At 41.2% G+C, this 15585-nt stretch overlaps 1 protein-coding gene across 2 annotated transcripts in view; it reads left to right on the top strand.

Moving 5' to 3' along the window:
* RPRD1B (regulation of nuclear pre-mRNA domain containing 1B) overlaps positions 1-15585 on the top strand; it is a 76206-nt gene extending 60621 nt beyond the window's left edge. Inside the window, exon 8 of one of the 2 annotated variants that reach the window (XM_082857738.1) lies at positions 15377-15585. The gene's annotated coding sequence lies outside the window, so the exon portion shown is untranslated. Of the gene's footprint in view, positions 1-5893; positions 7318-15376 lie in introns of those variants that run through there. The other variant, XM_082857739.1, reaches the window with a different exon arrangement.

Below are 15585 nucleotides of genomic sequence, written 5' to 3' on the forward strand. Positions count from 1 at the left end.
GACTGTTATCAGATACATGGTTTGCAGATATTTTCTCCTATCTTGTAGGTGTCTTTTCACTCTCTTGATAGTGTCCTTTGATGTATATAAGTTTTAAATTTTGATGAAGTCTATGATCTATTTTTTCTTGTGTTGTTTGTGCTTTTGGTGTTGTATCTAAGTAAACACTGCAGATCCAAGGTCATGAAAGTTTACTCCTATGTTTTCTTCTAGGATTTTACACTTTTAGCTCTTATATTTAGGTCATTGGTGCATTTTTTAGTTAGTTTTTGTGTACAGTGTGAGGTAAGAGTTCAACTTCATTCTTGCTTATGGATATTCAGTTATCTCACCCAGTACCATTTGTTGAAGAGATTATTTTTTTCCCCTTGAGTGGTCTTGGCACCCTTGTCAAAATCTTGAACACTTTAAAAAGTGAATTTAAAGGTTAAGTAATGGGTTGTGTCTCGATCAATTCGAGTTAACCTTGAAGATCTTTTCCTAGTTCAACTTTTCATAAAATCTTGACAGAGCCTAACTTCCTGGTAGAATTGTGAAACTCAAAAATATTCATGAACTAACTCCCAACACAATTTTCTTAAATTGTCTCTAACAACTTTTAATGAAGTCACCATCTATTAGTTAAATGATATTTTAAAGTATAAACCAATGGTGAAAACAACTAGGATAGAGATTTTCAGTTCCACCCATGAAGGATTAAGTGCTGTGGGAACTGCCTTCCGCCATAAACAACTAAAAAAGCAGACAAAATATACGAGACAAACGCTTTCAGACATTGGACATCAGGAAGCATTGGGACATCTCAGGGCTGTGACTCCCTGAGAGAAGGAAAACACACAGGAAGAGGGGAATTGCCCATCTTACTCATTTAGGATTTTTCCAGTCTTCACAGAGATGGGGAACCAGACGCCCACTGTATCACTGAACTGGGAGACAGGGGTCAGAGTTCAGGAAAGCTGAGGCAGCTAAAATTTACATGGAGAAATAACAGAGAGAAGGTAGTTTCATAGAGGCAGAGCTCAGAAGATCCACAGAGGGCTCCCTTGACCCTTAGGTAAGTTCTGATCAGGATATATGTGGGACGAAACTCCATGCCTCCAGAGAAAGAAAAAACAGAAAGCAGTAATTCCCAGGGCTCACAGAGATCTGGGAATAGTTGAAGTTTCTGCTAGCCAGAGAAGAGACATTGTAATACACAGTGTTGGATAGAATCCTGAAAAGGTCATGCCTTTGTGGTGGGGCTAAAGTAGTCCTAGAGTAAAGGTTGCTTTTAGCCTGCCATAAAACAAGCTCAGTATTAATCCTCAAACTGATCGGCAAGTAACTGCTTGGCAGAATGAAGTCCAGCACTGTTTAAAGAAATACAACAAAACCCAACACTCAACAATGTAAAGTTTATTATATTTGGCACAAAAAAAAATCACCAGAGTAGCAGAAAAATATGATCAGAACCAGGAGAAAAATAATTCAACAGATCCAAAACGACACAGATGATAGAATTAGCTGACAAAGATTTTAAACAGATATTATTAACATTATAAATGCTCAAGGAGATATAAAGGAAAACATGAACATAATGAGGAAAGACATAGAATGTATTTTTTAAAAATCCAAATCAAATTTTTGGAGATGATACATAGACTATCTGAAATTAAAATAAACTGAATGGGATTAACAGCAGAAGAAATTAGACCCTGCAGAAGAAAAGATCGGTGAAGTTAAAGGCACAGAAATAGATATTATTCAAAATGAAGCACAAAGAGAAAATACTGGCAAGGGAATGAAAAGAGTAGCCTGTGAAACAATACCAACTGTCAGAAATACAAACCAGAAGGAGAGGAAAGAGAGAAAGAGACAGAAAACATATTTGAAGAAATAATGGCCATTCCCCAAATATGATAAAAATGTTAAAGGGGCATAGGTCCAAGAAACTCAGTAGTCCTCAAGAAGAACAAACATGAAAAAAACTTAACATCCTAAGACACATCATAGTGAAATTGCTAAACCACTGATAATGAATAAGAAGAAACATATACCAAGGAACAAAGATCAGAGTAGCAGCAGACTTCTCATCATAAACTATGCAAACCAGAAAGGAATGGCATGACACCTTTAAAGTGTTGAAGGGGGGGGGGGAAATGTAGAATTCTGTATGTAGCAAAAATGTCCTTAAAAAATGGGTGGGGGTGTGGCCAAGATGGCAGAGTAGGAAGACCCTGAACTCACCTCCTCCCACAGGCATGCCAAAATTATAACTGTTTAGAGAGCAACTATCTATGAGAACAACTTGGAGGCTAGCAGAAAAGATTTTCCACAACTAACGACATAAAGAACTACAACAAGGTGGGTAGGAGAGGTGAAGATACAGTAAATCCAGGACCCACACACCCAGGTAGGTGACACACAGTTGAGAGCATAATCACAATTGCAGAGGTTCTTCCCAAGGAGTGAGAGATCTGAGCCCCACATCAGACTACCCAGCCTAGGGGTCCTGCACTGAGAAGATAAGCCCTAGAACATTGACTTTGAAGGCCAGCAGGCTTGCATACAGGAGAGCTGTGGGAAATAGAGAGTTTGCTCTTAAATGGCACTCACAAAATCTGACATATTCCAGGTCCCTGTGCAGAGGCAGTAATTTGAAAGGATCCTGGATAAGACCCTCATGCTAACTTTAGAGAGCCTCCTGGAAAGGCAGGAGGCAATTGGGATTCTCCTTGGGGACACAGACACTGGAGGCAGCCATCTGGGAGGCAGCCATCTGGCAGCCATCTTGTTCTACCATGAGGACACTGGTGGTGGCAAGCATCACTTTGCAGTCTTCTCTCTGACCCATTAGTGCCAGGGTTTTACCCACCTGCCAGCAGACCAGCACCAGTCCCAGGACCCCCCAGACCAAGCAGTCAGCTGCCCCAGGACCCAACCCAGCTCACCACTGCACAAGGCAAGGCCTGGCAGCCAACCAGACCAGGGCCCAGCACCCCTTTACTAGCACACCCATAGTAGTAGGCCCTGTTACAACAAAAGGGCCCATGCCACCCACATAGGGGACACCCCTAGAGCATACAGCTCTCGTGACCAGAGGGGAGTGTGATGCTGGGCCCCATAGGACATCTACATAAGGCCGCTTCTTTAAGATAAGGAAACATAACCAACCTATCTAATATACAGAAATAAACACAGGCAAAATGAGAAGACATAGGAATATGTTCCAGACGAAGGAGCAAGACAAAACTCCAGAAGAACTAAGTGAAGTGGAGATAATCAGTCTACGCCCTAAAGAGTTCAAAGTAATGATCATAACGACACTCAGCAGACTCAGGAGAAGAATGAATGAACATGTGAGAAGATTAATGAAGAGTGCGAAAATATAAAGAACTAAATAGGGCTGAAGAATACAATAACTGAAATTTAAAAATACACTAGAAGGAAGCAACAGTAGATTAGATGATACAGAGCAGTGAACTGGAAGACACAGTGAAATTACCCAAGCTGAACAGAACAAAGAAAAACATAATTTGAAACAATGAAGGTAGTTTAAGAGACCTCTGGGTCAACATCAAGCATATTAACATTTCCGTTACAGGGGACCCAGAAGGAGAAGGGGGGGGTTGCTATTTGAAGAGATAATAGCTGAAAATTTTTTTAACCTAGGAGAGGTAACAGACATCTAGGTCCAGGAAGCACAGAAAGTCCCAACTGGAGGAGCCCAAAAAGGTCCACACCAAGACACATTATAATTAAGCTGGCAAAAAAAGATAAAGAGAGAATCTTAAAAGCAGCAAGAGAAAAGCAACCAGTTACATAGAAGGGAACTCCCATTAGACTATCAGCTGACTTTTCGTCAGAAACTTTGCAGGTCAAAAGGGAATAGCATGATAAATTTAAAGTGACGAAAGGAAAAAACCTACAACCAAGAATACTCTACCCAGCAAGACGATTATTTAGATTTGAAAGAGATCAGGAGTTTCACAGGGACTTCCCTGGTGGTCCAGTGGTAAAGAATATGCCTTCCAATGCAGGGGATGTGGGTTTGATCCCTGGTTGGGGAACTAAGATCCCACACGCCACAGGGCAACTAAGCCCACGCACCACAACTGTTGAGCTCACGCACCTCAATGAGAGAGCCCATGTGCCGCAAACTACAGAGACCACACTCTGTGGAGCCCGTGCGCTACAACTACAGAGCCCATGTGCCCTGGAGCCTGCACGCCACAACTAGAGAGAGAAAACCACACGCCACAACTAGAGCGAAGCCCGCGCGCCACATTTAGAAGCCTGAGCGCTGCAGCAAAGAGACTGCATGCCAAAATGAAAGATCCCGCATGCCTCAACGAAGATCCTGCGTGCTGCAGCTAAGACCTGACGCAGCCAAAAAAATAAAGAAAATAAATAAATATTTTAAAAAAGTTTCACAGTTAAGCAAAAGCTAAAATAGTTCAGCACTAGCTTTACAAGAAATGTTAAAGGGACTTCTCTAGGCAGAAAAGACTACAACTAGATATATGAAAATTATAAAAGGAAAAATCTTATTGGTAAAGGCAAACATATAGTAAAGATAGTAGATCAATCACTTATAAAGCTAGCAGGAAGGTTAAAAGTCAAAAGTAATAAAATCATCTATATCCACAATAAATAAGGGATAAAGAAAACATAAAGATGTAAAATATGATGTCAAAAACATTAAATATGGATAGGAGGAATAAAAATGCTTGGTTGTTAGAAGGTGTTGAACTTAAGAGATCATCAACTTAAAATAATCATATTTACATAGTTATATATGAGTCTCATGGTAACCACAAACCAAAAATCTATAATACACACACCAAAAAAAGAGAAAGGAATTCAAACACAACACTAAAGATAGTCATCAAATCACAAGGGAAGACAACAAAAGAAGAAAAAAGGAACTACAAAAACAACCGTAAAACAAACAAAATGGTAATAAGTACATACCTATCAATAATTACTTTAAATGTAAATGGACTAAATGCTCCATGAAAGACAGAGTGGCTGAATGGATAAAAAAACAAGACCCATGTATATGCTGCCTACAAAGACTCACTTTAGATCTAAAGACACACACAGACTGAAAGTGAGGGGATGGTAAAATGAATTCCATTCAAATGGAAACTAAAAGAAAGCTGGGGTAGCAATGATTAGATAAAATAGACTTCAAAACAAAGACTGTAACAAGAGACAAGGAAGGACATTACATAATGATAAAGGGATCAATCCAACAAAAAGATATAACAATTTAAAATATATATTCACCCAACAGAGGAGCACCTAAATACATATGGCAAATAATGACCATAAAGGGAGAAATTTATAGTAACACAATAATAGTAGGGGACTTTTAACACCCCACTTACATCAATGGACAGATCACCCAGATAGAAAATCAGTAAGAAAACACTGGCCTTGACCAACACATTAGACCAGATTAATTTAGTAGATATCTTATAGAACATTTTATCCAGAAGCAGCAAAGTACACATTCTTTTCAAGTGCACATAGAACATTCTTCAGGATAGATCACGTCCTGGACCACAAAACAAGTCTCAATAAATTTAAGAAGATTGAAATCATATCAAGCATCTTTGTTGACCATGATGGTATGAGATGAGAAATAAAATACAAGGAAAAAAGAAACTACATAAAACACAAACACATGGAGGCTAAACAATATGCTACTAAACAAGCAATGGATTGTTAAATCAGGAAATTTTTCAAAAACCTGAGTGGGAGAAGGTGTGTGTGAACAATTTGGCAAAAAGAGGTTAATACCCAAAATATATAACTCATCAAAAAAACAACCCTATTTTTTTTTTTAAATGGGCAGAGGAAAAAAAAAGAGCAGAGAACCTGAATAGATCTTTTTTTCCAAAGACAGGTGGCCAACAGACACATGAAAAGATGCTCAACATGACTAATCATCAGGAAAATGCAAATCAAACCACGATGAGATGTTACCTCATACCTGTCAGAATGGCTATCAGCAAAAATACAAGAAATAACAAGTACTGGTGAGGATGTGGAGAAAAAGGGAACCCTCGTGCACTGTTGGTGGGGATGTAAATTGGTACAGCTGCTGTGGAAAACAGTATGGAGAGTCTTTAAAAAATTAAAAATAGAACTGCCATATGATCCAGTAGTTCCACCTCTGGGTATTTTTGTGAAGAAAACAAAAACACTAATTCTAAAAGAAACATGTGCCCCTATGTTCATTGCAGCATTATTTACAATAGCCAAGATATGGAAGCAACCGAAGTGCCCATCAACAGATGAATGGATAAAGAAGATGTGGTGTATATATACACAATGGAATATTACTCAGCTATAAAAACGAATGAAATCTTGCCATTTGTGACAACATGGGTGGACCTAGAGGGTATTATGCTAAGTGAAATAAGTCAGAGAAAGAGAAATACCATATGATTCCACTATACGTGGAATCTAAAAAACAAACTGAACAAACAAAACAAACAGACTCATAGATACAGAGGTCAAACTGGTGGTTGCCAGAGGGGATAGTGTGGAATGAAATAGGTGAGGGAGATTAAGATGTATAAACTTCCAATTATAAAATAAGTCATGGGATGTAATGTTTAGCATAGGGAATATAATATTGGAATAACTTTGTATGGTGACAGATGTTAACTAGACTTCTCGTGATCACTTTGTAATGTATAAAAATATTGAATCACTATATTTTACCCCTGAAACTAATTTAATATTGTTTTGATCCCTGAAACTAATTTAATATTGTAAGTCAAATTTACTTTAATTTTTAAAAAGAGAGAAAAAAATGGAAATGAAAGAAAAATGTTTTCAAAGCAACAAAAGCTGAAATAATTCATCACCAGTAGACCTGAACAATAAGAAATTGGTATCTGAAGAAGAATGATACCAAGATAGAAATCTGGATCTACACAAAGGAATGGAGAGCACTGAAAATAACTCCATGGGGAAGTATATAATTTTTTTTCTTATAATTTAAATGTCTTTAAAAGATAATCGAGGGACTTCCCTGGTGGTCAAGTGGTTAAGAGTTCGCCTTCCAGTGCATGGGTGTGGGTTCAATCCCTGGTCAGGGAGCTAAGATCCCACATGCCTTGTGGCCAAAAAACCAAAACATAAAACAGAAGCAATATTGTAACAATTTCAATAAAGTCTTTAAAAATATTCCACATCAAAAAGAAAATCTTAAAAGAAAGATAATTGTTTAAACAAAAATAATAATGTACTTCGAGTTTTATAACATACAAGAAAGCAAAATATATGACAACAAAAGCATAAAGTCAGAAGGGGGAGAAATGGAAGTATTATTATAAGGATTATTATATTATTATTATTATTATATTATATTATCCTTATTATAAGGATTATATAAGGATTACTTATACATTATAAGTATTATTATAAGTATTCGTGATGTGTTATAATGTCACTTGAGAGTAGAATGTGATAAGGTAAAAATATACACTAAAAAGTCTAAAACAACCATGAAAATAACAAACAGCTGTAGCTAATAAGTGAACAGAGGAGATGCAATGAAATCATAAAAATTATTTTCAAATATTCCAGAAGAAGGCAGAAAAAGGAAAAAATGAAGCAAAGAATAGATGAGACATGTAGAAAACAAATAGCAAGATGATATGCTAAAATCTGATCATATCAGTAATCACATTAAATGTCTAAATACCTCAATTAAAAGGCAGAGATAGTAAGAAATTTAAGGTGCATGGTTTCAGGTGTCGGAGTCACCAAGTAAGACACAGCTCACATAGGCACTAGATGGAATGATGCTTTACTCACAGAAGAAAGCGAGACCTGCTTTAATAGCACTGGTTCCCCATGGTCAGCGGGTCCTGTCCTGCAGCTGACACAGGAAGATGGTCTGCATGTGCCCCTCATTGTGCTGCAGGAGGAGGACCCTGTTCCCTCTCCCCAGGAACAGATATAAGCAGTGGGGTTGGCCAGATGCCACTTAAGCAGAACAAAGACATATACATCAAACCTGTTAGCAGGGGAAAGATATTTGCAAACAAGGTGATATGCCCAGCACTAGCTGTGAGGGCTCCTTACCTTCCTGTTAGGAAATGTTTCAGGCCCCAGGAACACTTTCATGCAGCTGTGCAGGAGTCAACAGGCTGTGTATGACCACATTTCCCAACATATTTACCATCTGACCCTTTACAAAAGTCTGCCCATCTCTGGGTTAATGTAATATGTACTTCAGCCCAACAAGAGACCATGATGACTGCTGAATTATTGGGGTATGAATTAATGAGGTCTCCATGTATTTCCTAACGTGCACTTTCAAAATATCAGATGCTTAGGTTAATTAGTTTTTGTCTCCCTGGACCAGGAACCCACTGGGTAATTGTGGACTGTTAGATATGCATGTGGGCTCAAAGCCAGGTTAGAATGCATTTCACTTCCCTGGGTAGGATCTTTGTGATGTTGCTCCCCTGGAGGATTCCCCTTCAATTAAATCTGATGAGCCCACCCGGCATGCTCTAGGCTAGAGCAAAGAGCCCTGAACTTGGAACCCAGGTGAAGTCCCAACTCCATCACTGCAGAATGGAGTGACTTAAGGCAAGTCACTTCACATCTCAGGTTGAGGCTGACTTACCCAGGAGACAAAGTATTTCCAGATCTCCCTAGAGATCTTCATCGCTGTGCTTAACATGAACAACTGCACAGAGAGGCAGCACAGGGAGGTTACGGGCACCAGCTCCAGACTCCAATGATCTGAGTTTGAGTCCCAGTCTCCCCACTTTTTAAATTGTATTCTATTTTATTTTATTTATGGCTGCGTTGGGTCTTCATTGCTGCGCGAGGGCTTTCTCTAGTTGCGGCGAGTGGGGGCCACTCTTCGTTGCGGTGCACAGGCTTCTCATTGCGGTGGCTTCTCGTTGTGGAGCACGGGCTTGAGGCGTGCGGGCTCTGTAGTTGTGGGTCGTGGGCTCTAGAGCACAGGCTCAGTAGTTGTGGCGTGCACCGGCTTAGTTGCTCCTCGGCATGTGGGATCTTCCTAGATCAGGGCTCGAACCCGTGTCGCCTGCATTGGCAGGTCGATTCTTAGCCACTGCGCCACCAGGGAAGCCCCCCAGCCTCCCCACTTAACTGGTACTTTGGCCGAGTGACTTTACTCCCCTGTGTCTTGGTTTCATCATCTGTACACCAGGGATGACAATAATAGACTCGTAACTCCGAGGGTTATGGGGATTTAATGAATATTGCTAAAGTAAGCTGAGCTACATGAGTATTTGTTAAATAAATAAAAGCTGTTTACTGTTGTGGAACAATCAGTGCAAACTGGGCATGTGAGCCTGGGATGTGGTACAGCTGGACTCAGCCGTTCTTCTCTGGAGGCCATAGAGCAAGAACTGTGTCCTTTTAAAGTCACAGCTGTTGTGAAAAGATGCTGAAAAGGGGCACTGGCCAATTGCAGGACAGTAGCTAGGCCTCAAAATCAAGGCCTCCCAGGAAGGATGACTTGGAACAGTTTAGCCTGCAGATGAGAGGGCAAGTATGGTGGTGCTCAACGTACATAGATAAAGGCAGGCATAAAAATAGTTCTTATTTTGAGGATAAAAGTGGGGACAGGAGTTGGACGTTTCAGTGGGGACAGCTTCTGACCCATTATCAGGAAGACATTGCCCCACCAAGGCTGGCTGACCCTTCTTGTCCGGGGTGCTGTAGGGTACTTCTCAATTAAGGTAGAGAGTTAGACGAGATGAAACATACAAGGGCTCTCCCATATCGAATACTCCTGGACTCTAATATTTCTGTTGGCTTTGAGATTTGACTGCTGATACATGTGGTAGGAACGAAGCCATTGCTTTTAAAGTTCCAAAATTTGAAGCTTGCCAAGAACTCTCTAAGAGTGTCTGCCCAGATTTCCTGGGCCACCTCCTGATGAATTGCTCAGCGGCCTGTCTTTACTCTAAACCTCCCCCACCTCCATGGATTATGAAACACGGGTTGGTGGTGACAGCCCCTGGCAAGGTCATAGAAAGGCAATTTATCTGAGTGCTGTCATTGCTCAAGAACCTGAAGACAGACCTCCAGACCCTCTTGATATCGGCACTGGTTGCCTTCAAAACTTCCAAAGGGCCATCCAGACTTGACCCCTAGTTTGCCCAGAATGCAATGGCATCTGGATTTCATTTCGATGGCTTGACAGTCTATGAAGTCATTTCCAAGAGGGGCCTTCTTATCTGCCTCAACCAAAACAAGCATGTTCAGTCCTGGTTCTGAGGTAATTAAAGTTCATTAGGCTTTGGAAGTACATTACAGCATGACCTGTTATACATGAATTCAGATCGGCCATGGTTCAAATCAAGCTCTCTCTCCCCACCACCATCTAAGTGGCCAACCATGGAACAGACTGGAAGCAAACTCCCTGGAGGCAACAAACAGTGCCTATGTGACCCCTTATCTGGGGAATAGTTACAGAGGGGATTCGCAAATCTCAATAGAACAGGGGCTGCAAACTCAAATGCCTTCAGGACCTGGGGAGGCAATAGGAAGGAGGCAATTTGGCCAGCTGTGGACAGGCAAATGTGTGACAATTGCTGTGTAGTTCAGCCAAGTGTCGCACGCCGGAAGGGAAGATCAGTATTACCAGATTGTCTGATTTTTCTAGGAGAATGTGGAATCCTGGATTTGCATGTAAAAATAGTTTTTTAATGTTGGCAACTAATTTGAATACCAGTTTGGAATTTTGTTTTTTTGGAATATCAGTTTGTCCTTGGAATGCCAATTTGTTTTGGAATGCCATATTGTCATTTTTGCACGTAGAAAGTTACTCTGTGCTGAGGACCTGTGACAGGAGTTTGCACAGCTGACCACAGTCTGAAGAAGACCACACCCCTGTTCAAAGAAGACTCTATTAGCCTCAGATCAGAGCCTGCAAGTACCTTCAAGTTAATCCAGTCCGACTACTTACAGCCTGCTGTAGAGACAGGAGCACTGGCCAGAGAGTGGAGAGCCCGGGTTCTGGTCCCAGCCCTGTCACTGATTCCCTGTGTGACCTTGGGAAAGTCTCTGTCCTTCTCTGGCCTCAGTTTCCCCTTCTGGAATTGGCCCAGAGTATCTCAGGTCCCTGCCAACTCTGATGGTCTAGAACTCTGCCTGAGAGGAACCCCAAATTGAGAATCCTCAAAAACAGGGCTTGTTCTTAATTTGGGGTGAAATGGCTATTTTCAGGACCGGTTGTGCGTCTTTGGAACCAGTAGTTCCAGAGCTAAGAAAAGAATTTACCGGAAAGGAGGCTTTGCCAGCAGCTTCTGGAGTTTTTGTGCCAAGATCTTAGGGCTGATGGAGGTGATCAGTTAGCATTCATCAAGTGCCAATGGTGAAGGTAAGTGGGGCTTATGACAGATGGGAAATGGCAGGTGAGGGGGTCACACAGAGACCTGGCTTCTTGTCCTGTTCTCACTCACTCTGCATCCCGGGAAGTCCTTCTCTGTCCCTGTGTTTCAGTTTCCTCTGAGGAAATTGTCTGGCTGGTTTCTGAACCCCCTTTGAGCCCTGGAGTTCTGTGATTCTAACAAATTATGTTTCAGAGTTATAGTTTTATCATCTTCCCAAGGACTTTAATTTTTTTTTAATTCAACAGGTGTTTCTTAAGCACCCCCTGGTGATAGGCACTATGGATGCAGCTAGCAAAACCAGAAACAATCCCTGTCCTCATGGCACTTAGAGTCTTGGGGGGAGACAGACAGCGACCAATCAGGTAAAGGCACAGTGGGCCCGGCAAAGTGCTATGACCAGAGGATGAATTTTCAACAGGTGACGTGAACCTGGGTTGCGGCATCTTCCAGAGCTCACGGCCCCCGGTTTGCCGTGTTGAGAGTCCAGAGGGAGGTGCCGAGGGGCTACCCCAATCCACAGAGACCACCAATAATCGCAGACAACATGTATGCAGCACCTTCTGGATGATGAGCCCTTACATTCACCATCTCGTTTAATCCTCACAATAACCCTACGAAAGTAGGAAGGCCTATTAGCCCCATTTTGCAGGTGAGAAAACCAAGGCTCAAGGTCAGGTAGCTAGAGAGCACAGGACTGACCCAGGTCTGCATGCTTATGTGCTCTACCTCCTGGGCCCCTCTGGTGAGGATTATGGATGGTGGCTGGGTGGTATGGGGGAGCTGCTTTGGGGGATAAGGTGGCAAAGCTGAGAAGTCCAGGCCCTCCATCCCTGCTCCAGCGAAAGCAGCTGCACTGTTCCGTGTTGTGCCTTTGTGTTGTGCCTTTAAGGGACTATGTTAAATTTCACTGGAAAAACAGTTACAAAAACCAAACCAAACCAAACCAGATGGCATGGTGTTTCAGAGTGTGTGGCCTGAACTGAGAAAGTCCCAGTCCCAAGTCCCCACTTAGTGACCTGGGGAGCTAATAATAGGTCCTACCTCATGGGGACTCATGGGGGATTCCATGAATCAAGCCCGTAAAGCCTTAGCACAGTGCTGGGAACCGAGTAAATACTCAGTGGGGTGCTATTTGCAAGGAAAGATTTGCCTTTATCAAAGGGGTCTGTTGTTGGAAAAAAACCATGACTCTAGGCAGCGGGGAGACTTTGAAGGCTTTGAACAGGGTGAACCCACTCAAGTTTGTGCTTGTGGAGAAGCCCCTAGGCCGGCACCTACAGCCATCGGGGGAGCTGTTCCGTTTGCCACAGAACTTGAACTTGGTAGATAAGTCTGGTGGGGCGGGGGTGGGGGCAGGAGGCAGGGCAAGAGAAATGCCGTTGTGGGTTTTCTCTGAAAGGAAAGCCTAGGAGAAGGAAGTGGACAGCGATAAGATTAAGGATTGTTACAACATGTTCTGGAACCATAAATCCTGGTTTATTTTACCCACTTTACCAGAAGGATTAAGTTGATTCTGAGAGGAACCAGAAGAAAGGAGAGAGGCTGCCTCCCAGGGACAAGTGTGAGAAGAGCTGAGGTCCAGCCTGGGGAGAACCAGCCTCTCACTCTGAGCCCAGTTTCTTTCTCCAGCACCCCTGGACGCAGCCCATCCTGTCCCTGCTTGAACCCTTCCAGTGACAGGAAGCTCACTCACACACAGGGTAACCTGTTCCAACAGGTTTATCTCTGAACGTTCAGAAGACCTTCTTGTCCCCCAAGTGCAGATCTTCCCCCCAGTAGCTTCTTTCAATAATTCAGTGGGTGATTATATGGAAACATATTTTTAATATGTTTGTTTTGAATCCAATAAAAATGCTAAATTTTCTTGTTAATTTAGATAACATAGTTGTAGATCATTTGGGGTTTCTCTATATATACTAATTATAGCACCTTTGAAAGATGACTTTTATTTCTTTTCCAACTCTTAACATCTTTTATTTCTTTTTCTCGCCTCACTGCACTGGATAAGACTGCCAGTAAAATGTTGAATAAAATGGGTGCAGTGGGCATCCTTGACGTCCTGATCTCAAAAGGAAAAGCTTGCAATATTTTACCATTAATTATGGTAGCCACAGACATAATCTTTATCAAGTTATGGTAATTCCCTTCTGTTCATAATGTTGTAGATTATCATTTTTTTTTAGTTTTAAAATCATGACTAAATATAAATTTTTTATCAAATGGTTCTCTGCGTGTAGTTTTTGTCCTTTAATCAGTTTATGTGCTGAATTGTATGAATAGATTTTCTATTGTTAAATCAACCTTGTGTTCCTGGGATTAGCCCACTTTTGTGGTAGCCTTTTATATAGTGATTTATGTGGCTAACACTTTATTAAGGAGTTTTCATTTATACTTATGAGTAAAATTGGCCTGTAACTTTCTTTTCTTGCTGTATCCTTTTGCTGTTTTGGTAGGCAGGTTATGTTACTCTCATAAATGAATTGGGGATTATCTACTGTTTCTCTGTTCTCTAGAAGACTAAAATTGTTTCTTCTTTGAATGTTGGATAGAACTGGCCGGTGAAACCATCTAGACTTAAAGTTTTCTTAATGAAAGGGATTTTCAGTGTTCTTAATTATTGGAGGACTCTCTAGGTTTTCTATTTTGTCTTGAGTCAAAATTGGTATATTACACCTTTCCAGGTTGTCCGTTTCATTTAAACTTTCAAATGTATTGACTCAAAGTTGTTCAGAATACCCTCGTTTTTCTTTAATGCTGGCAGCCTCTGTAGTGATGTCCCACTTTTTATTCCTAATATTGTTTTCTTGGTGCCAGTTCTGTTTTTCTCTAGACCAATTTCCTTCAGGGGTCTATCAATTTTACTACCTTTTCAAAGAACTGTCTTTTGGCTCTGTTTTAATCTTTGCTTTCTTATTTTATTATTTTCTGTTCATGCCTTTATTATTTACTTCTTCCTACTTTTATTGAATTTGTCTTGACATTCCTTTTTTTTTTGGCTGTGTTTTGTCTTAATTGCTGCGCGCAGGCTTTTCTCTAGTTGGAGCAAGCGGGGGGCTACTCTTCATTGCAGCTCGCGGGCTTCTCATTATGGTGGCTTTGCCCATTGTGGAGCATGGGCTCTAGCTGTGGGGGCTTTAGTAGTTGTGCCTCGTGGGCTCTAGAGCACAGGCTTAGGAGTTGTGGTGCATGGGCTTAGTTGCTCTGTGGCACGTGGGATCTTCCCAGACCAGGGATCGAACCCGTGTCCCCTGCATTGGCAGGCAGATTCCCAACCATTGCACCACCAGGGAAGTCCCATGCCTTGACATTTTTTACAACTTCTTGGAGTCGATGTTTATTTTATCAATTTTCAGCTTCTTTTCTTCTCTGACATATGTATCTAAGACTATAAATTTCCCTCTATGTACTGATTTACCTACACTCACAAATCTTTATATGAATTAATTTGCTATCAGTTCATTCAAAATATTTTTTAGCTTCCTTTATCAGTTCTTCTTTAACCCATAGGTTATTTAGAAGTGTATTTAAAATTTTCCTAGCATATGGAAATTTCTAATTATCTCTTATTATTGATTTATACCTTAGTTATAAGAAATAGCTGGTTAGCTAATATGCTCTATATGATTTTGGTTCTTTGAAATTTGGTGAGACTGGCTTTACAGCCCAGGTTATAGTCAAATTTTGTAAATTGTCTTATGTGTCTGAAAATAAGGTGTTGGACACAGAGTTATCTATGTATGTCTATTAGGTCAAGTTTTTTCACTGTTTTGTTCAAATCCTCTGAGTAGAGACTATAGGTTCCCACTCCGGCCTGGTTTTCCTCTCTTTTCTGGAGACATAGGCAGACTACACTTCTCAGTATACTTAGAGATGGGAGAGAATGTGTGACCAGTTCTAGCTAAAGAGATGTGAATGAAAATGATATGTGTAACTTCTGAGCCAAGGCAATTAAGAGCCAGTGTGCTTCCTCCACACTTTCTCTTCTTTAGAAGCATCTGTGGGAACTACAGAGTGAGATGGGAGAGGCATGTGATGAGAGCAGACTGGATCTCTGGGTCACTCCTTGGAGGAGAACTGTCCTGAGAATTGCCTGACTTCACTGGACTTTGTGTGACTGACAAATAAACCTTTGTTGAACCAAGCCACTGAGACTTCGGAGTTTTTTGTTACTGAGGCATAACCTATCCCTATCTGATAA

The sequence above is a fragment of the Leucopleurus acutus genome (assembly GCF_964270905.1).
Source record: "Leucopleurus acutus genome assembly, chromosome: 16".
Classification (NCBI taxonomy): Eukaryota; Metazoa; Chordata; class Mammalia; order Artiodactyla; family Delphinidae; genus Leucopleurus; species Leucopleurus acutus.